Source organism: Peromyscus maniculatus, chromosome 5, assembly GCF_049852395.1.
Source record: "Peromyscus maniculatus bairdii isolate BWxNUB_F1_BW_parent chromosome 5, HU_Pman_BW_mat_3.1, whole genome shotgun sequence".
NCBI classification, from domain to species: Eukaryota; Metazoa; Chordata; class Mammalia; order Rodentia; family Cricetidae; genus Peromyscus; species Peromyscus maniculatus.
The window spans coordinates 87,111,644-87,118,170 of NC_134856.1; the positions used below are offsets into that span (position 1 = coordinate 87,111,644).

General features: G+C 44.1%; 1 pseudogene; it reads right to left on the reverse strand.

The window, feature by feature from the left end:
* Positions 1-437: 437 nt before the first annotated feature.
* LOC143273522 (small ribosomal subunit protein eS6 pseudogene) lies at positions 438-1,203 on the reverse strand (annotated as a pseudogene).
* Between the last annotated feature and the right edge of the window lie 5,324 nt (positions 1,204-6,527).

Here is a 6,527-nt window from a genome sequence, read left to right on the forward strand (position 1 = left end):
TGTTTCCTGTATGGTTTGTTGGACAGTTAACAATGTTAAGGTCTGCTTCATATTTTAGACTGGAAATAGTTCTTACATGTGTCCTCTTATTCTTACAGAAACCTCTGGAATCATTTATTAATGTATCTACTTGAAAAGCAAAAGAACTGTGGTGGCGGGTGACAGCCACTAACCTCAGACCATACCAGAAAGTTGACAATGGAAACTTGAACCCAGACCTCTTGACACGAGGTTCTGCTCCACTATGATGTGCATACTGGTTTCCAGCTGTGGCTTTCCATCACTGACTGTGACTGATCAGAGAGTTATGGACTCTCCCGGCTTTAGGTCATGGCTAACTCCACATCTGGGGAAACTAGTTCAGGGACACAGTCTGGTGCAGGCTTGGTAGAGTTCTCAGAACACCTCCAAGTCCCTACCCCACATTGTGCTTACACTCAGACTCCATCTTGCCAACAGAGATGAGGACTGTTCCTTGGCCCCCAGCCAAAGGTGTTGGAAAGAGAGATATACTTATTTCTTTTGAAGGGATAAAGATTTCTTTCTCCGGCTTCCTTCATTTTTCTGACCAAAGGTTTAGCACATTCTGCAGCCTCCTTGTTTTTCTTGGTGTGTTGTTTCTTCAGAGCAAGGCGTGGGCGTTTGTGTGGCAATCATAAGAGGTGAAGTCACAGAGGTGTGCTTTAGTCCGGGGCTTCTTCCTAGCTTCTTTGTTTAGGGGCTTTCTGACAATGCGTTGACAGACATCATCTTTTTTCGAGAGATTTGAAAAGCTTCCAGGTTTTTCTAGCTCTCTGGGGCCCTAACCTCCCAAACACAGTAGTGCCTGTCAGTCCAGAAATATCCTTCTTTCCTTTTTTTTTTTTTTAATAACCAACTTGAGAACACTTAGATTGGCATCCACAATACATCCTGAACAAACTTGCACTTCCTCTGAAGTTCCCCTTGGTCTATAAAAAGAGTGCCCCTTACTCAACAGCAGGCACACTCTGCTGTGAGTCAAGACATTTTGCTCCATGTGAAAACTTGTTTGCTGTTCCCACCACTAATCCGGACCACATAACCCTTCCACTCTCCATTCAGAGTACCAGCAGCTACTTCGGTGACCACAGGTTTCCCAGAGAAAATACGACATTTGTGGTCACCCTCCACTTTGTTGAGTTTCCGACAGCCGGTGGCTGGTGAGGAGATCTTCAGCTTCATCTTGACACAACCAAGAAAGAACAAGAAAGCGGGTGTCTTCACAGAGCCGATACTACTTCTGCACACTCAGACAACAGGGCACGGGCACTTCCTGTGGACAATTTGTGGACTATTGTAGAGTGCTATGCAGGATGTGCTCATCTTTCAGTTAGCAAGAGGAAAAACTCACAAACTCTCGGTTGTCGCAGAAGAGATGTTTTTGTCCACAGCAAGAAGAACGCTGAGAGATAGCTCATTCTCAGATGGACCCATCCAGGACACAATGATGAGTGAACACAAGCTTTAACCACCTCCCAGATGCAGAAATGCCAGGATCCAGTCACAATAGTTCAAATCCAGGAAGATCTCTCCCATCACTTCTTCCTTCTTTACTTTGCCTTCCCATCTTGGGGGAGGGGGTAGATGTTCAGAGGAACAGAAGCTATGGCTATCTATTTATTAAGAAGACTGAGTCTGAGGCATAAAAAGGCACAAGGAAGCTAACCACAAGCATCCAACATGAAACACACCTGAACAAGAGGAGGGAAGAATATTTAATTGAAATGATTCCAGGGTCCTAGGTTAACACCTTTATGTTCCTGAAACAAGAGTTGAGGGAGGAGTAGAGGACAGTGTGTGTATGTGTGTGTGTGTGTGTGTGTGTGTGTGTGTGTGTGTGTGTAAGATACAGAGAGATCAACTAGATGATTACACAATATAGCACCCAGCTATTTATGTCACGTTGATGACTTGTTGCTCCTCCACAGTGTCTCAATGTGTCCATTCCTGTCCCAGAACCTTTACTCATCCTCTCCTGCCTGCCCAGAAGCCCCGTGAGTCCTGTAAACAACCCTAAAGTTAACCCACTCCCAAGGTCCGGTTGAAACCTTTATTGACCACACCAAGTGATGGTGGCCGGGGATGGCTTTTTCTTCAGGGTGTCCTTTACAATGACATTCAGGAGCAGGGCCAAATTCCTGGAGCCAGAAAGCTATGTCTGTTAAGTGTGTTTTAAAACGGAAACGGTCTTCTAGTTTTAAGTTACCTAAGGGAATAATAAAAAAAAAAAATGCCTTGGTGCAAAATCAGGGTATTCATTCAATTCCTTCCCACCTTAAACTAAGCTTTGCAAAGAAAGTTATATCATTTAAAAAGACAAAGGGAAAAAAGACAGCAGAGGAAAGATATGAGGAAGTTTCAGAAGATGGAAAGAAGTTGAGGAAGACTTGGCATAGTAAAAGAGAGAAATCCTAAGCCATGGAGTCATGGATTTCAGATAGGAACAGAACTAACCATGAATTGTAGAGACAGTAATCATAATACATTAAGTAGATTCCTCTAAGTAATAGCCATATGTAAATAATTACATAAATGCAAATTTAATCAAACAGAATCAGAAGGGAAGAGAAGATTTCTGTGTGAAGGAGTGGATGAGATACATCCTCATCTTTTTTTAACAAAAGCCAGACAGAATCTCAAAATCCAGAACCTGAGAAAGAGAGCACGAAAGAGACATCTCTGAAGAGCTTTTAAATTATGTGCCTTCATGACTTTGAACATATATAACATAGATGCACACAAGGAAAGACAAGACAAAGAAATAGTGATAGATAAAATGGACTATAGAAAGATTCATTTTATAGATAAATAAGTAGAATGGTGAATGGTTGATAAAGATATATGGGTGATGATAGGTAGACAGATAGATGATAAGTAGGTAGGTAGGTAGGTAGATAGATAGATAGATAGGTAGGTAGGTAGATAGATAGATAGATAGATAGATAGATAGATAGATAGATAGATAGATAGATAGATAGACAGACAGTGATTTCCAACTTACTATTTTCTAACTTTATGAAAGGTCAAGAGCAACAGGCACTCAATAGAGATCATACTTTGAATTTTGCATTTTCGTCTTTCCTTTGGTGAGCAGTATGTGGTGTGATGTTTTCTCGTGACCCTGGACAGACGCAGCAAGCCACAATCTCAGCCACATAGTCACAGGGGGAACAACGGATGCTCTGCAGTGACAACTTGATATTCAATGACATTCAGTAGGTTGGGTGCTTATTATTTTATGCATGTATGAGGAAGAATGTATGCCACATGTGTCCAGATGCCATGGAGGCCAGAAGAGGGCATCAGATCTCATGTAGCTGGAGTTCCAGGTGGTTGTGAGTCACTTGATATAGATGTTGGGAACTGAACTCAAATTCTCTTGGAAGAGCAGCAAGTATTCTTAACCTCTGAGTCATCTCTCTAGCCCAGGTTAGTTATTTTAAGTGCATTTTTTTTTTAGCCTATACTAGGTTTATTGGGACTTAATGTTAACCTGAGTCAAGGAACCTCTGTGGATAGAAGGAGACACACAGATAGATGGATAGGTAATAGATGATAGATGGGTAGATAGATAAATAGATAGATATGTACATACATACATACGTACATACATACATATATACATACACACATTGGTGATAGATGATAGATAGATAGAAAGATAGATAGATAGATAGATAGATAGATAGATAGATAGATAGATAGATAGAAAATATGTGTGCATTTTGCATACATATATACACAGATGATAGATAAGTGGCAGATAAGCCTCCTTGGGAGGCCAAAAGTTTCTTGGATCTAAATAAGCACAGAAGTATAACTCCTTTGTCAGAGGCAGTTAGAGAGCTTTTCAAGCATGATAATTAATTTATTTCATCTTTAATCTTCCCTCTAACCTCTGTGATTCTATAAGCAACCATGGGAGCTCAGAGGGAAAGTCCCGTGGCTTTCTGAGCTGCAGGCCAGGAGCTGGGTGAGGGCAGGCAGTGAGAGTTGCTGGCAGGGAGGAGGTGGAGAGCTGAGAGCAGAGGATGGAAATGAGGAATCAGGCTTTGCTCTGTCTCCTGCCTCCTCTGAGGAGCAAGAGACCCCGCAGGCAGACCTGTGACTGGGAGGAGCCTGAGTTCTCGCGGTGTCTATGTGTCCTGTTTAGCTTGAACTGTCAACTTCACACAGCCTAGGGTCATCTGAGAAGGGAGTCTCAACTGGAGGATGGCCCAGATCAGACTGGCTTGTGGGCATGTCTGTGGACATGTCTTGATTGTGAGTTGAAGCCAGACATTCTCTTGTGATATTTTAAATGTAAATAATACATAATCGGTTTAAAAAGCAAGGACCTTGTTCTTTGGAAAATGACAGTTTAAAGCTCCGGCTGCCTGATAGGCTTTCAGAACAAACACATTTGAGAGAGTCATAGGCAGCTTCTAAGACATTGAAACAGCTCTCTGGGGGACAGTGAAGGGCCTGAGACCCTTGCAAGGAAGCAGTCAGGCACATAAGTGATGATACAAAGGGCCTTCAAGTTCCCGGACACTAGGGAGGCCAGGGCAGGGACTGGGGGGTTGGGGTGAGAACAGGAAGGACTCCACGTGACAAAAATCATCACACACCCTTCCCCCACCAAGAGTCCTGATTGCTCACCTGACCACTCATCTGGCCACTTCCTTGTCCATCTGAGGTGACAGGGAAATTCAAGGTCCAGGGAAGAGGATTGGGACCAGCATGGATGGATCAAGAGACAGAGCATCATCTCAAGAGACTGAGAATCGTGGTGGCGGTGGTGGGGGAAGGCGCAGGTGTGTGTGCCTGTGTGGACATCAGAGGACAACCTTGGGTGCTGTTTCTCAGGCATTTGCCAGTTTCTGTTTGACACAGGGTCTCTCATTGGCCAGGAACTTCACTAAACAGCCTAGGCTAGCTGGGCAAGGAGTTTCAGGATCTAATGTGCCTGCCTCCTGCCTTGTCATCACTGGGATTACAAACACATGTCACCGTGTCTGGCCTTGTACATGGGTTCTGGAGATCACACTCAGGTCCTAATGCTTTGTGAGTGGAGACACCTCCCCAGCCCCAGAATGATCTTAAATTGTATGCACTCTAAATAGGAGAGCAGCCACACAGTTACCTCAAGCCTAATTCTGGACTACCAAAATGAAACCCAGAGGGCCGGTAATTTCTCGGCAGTCTGTGCAGCAAACACCACAGAGTCTGTCTTTGTTGAGTTTTGTTGTGTTGTGTTTCCAGCGCTTCAGGCGGTGAGAAGGTTTGGATGTTCGACCAAAGATAAAAATCTGAAAACCAAGTGGAAACTCTAAGTCCCCTGGTATTTACTTAGATTTCAAGTCGATATTTCAAAACACCCGCAGGTGACAGCCACCCTCAGAAACTAGAAACTGCCCACCTTTCTTCTCAAACCGTAGTTTTTCTCCATAGCCCACTCCCTTTCCACCCCTGGGAATAAGACACCATCATTGTTATCGTTGAAGATGTTGTTAAGGGGTTCCACTGACAGTCCGTATTTTATGGTACAGTAGCGACCTCTAGCGTCCGCAGGTTGTATTTCCTCCAAAAAAGAATTGGACGCTGCTCAAAGTCTTTAGGTTCAAAAGTTTTCCCTCAGAAAAATTAGACTTAAGGAAACCCAAGACTAAGCACAAGATTATTTCGTTTAGAGGTCAAGAAATTAGTAAAGAGCCGGGAAGACAGGTCAGCTGGTAAACGTTTTTCCTTGCGAACCCACCAAACCGGTGTTTGTTCCCCAGGTTCTTGTGCGTGCTCCCAAAGAAAGCAGTTGGTGTGCTTAAAAGAACGGGGTGGGGTAGAGAGAAACGGCTCAGCTCAGAGCACTGACTCCTCTTCCAAAGGACCCGGGCTTGGTTCCTAGCACCCGCTTGGTATCTCACAACCGTCTGCAACATCAGCTTCAGAGGATCCTATTCCCTCTCTGTCCTCTAAGAGCACACAGCACACACGGCACACAGGCAAGTACAGGCAAAACATCCACATACGTTAAAAAAAAAAATGTGTTTTCATCCTGGTGTGGTAGTGTGTACATGAAATCCCAACACTGGGGTAACGAGCAGAGACAGATGAATCCCTGGGGCTCACTGGCCAACTAGCATAGCCTATTCGGTGAGTTCTAGACTAGTGAGAGACCCTGTCTCAAAGAATTAAAGATAGATGGCACCTAAGGGACAATACCAGACTTTGTTTGTGGGCCTCCGAACACACACACATATGCACACACATATGCACCTGTTTACACACACACACACACACACACACACACACACACACACACACACACACGAATTACCAACCAAAGAGTCAAGGAAAGCCAGGAGTAGCATGTGGTATCAGCAGAGTGAAAAACAGAGAATTCTTGGCTGTTTAGAGAGCTATTGGGCTAATCATTAAGAAGTGGCAGCTGTCTCTGGCGACTCCGAGATGATCGGTGACTGACCACAGAAGTTTTGCTGAGTGGTGGAGATGCAAGTCAAACTGGA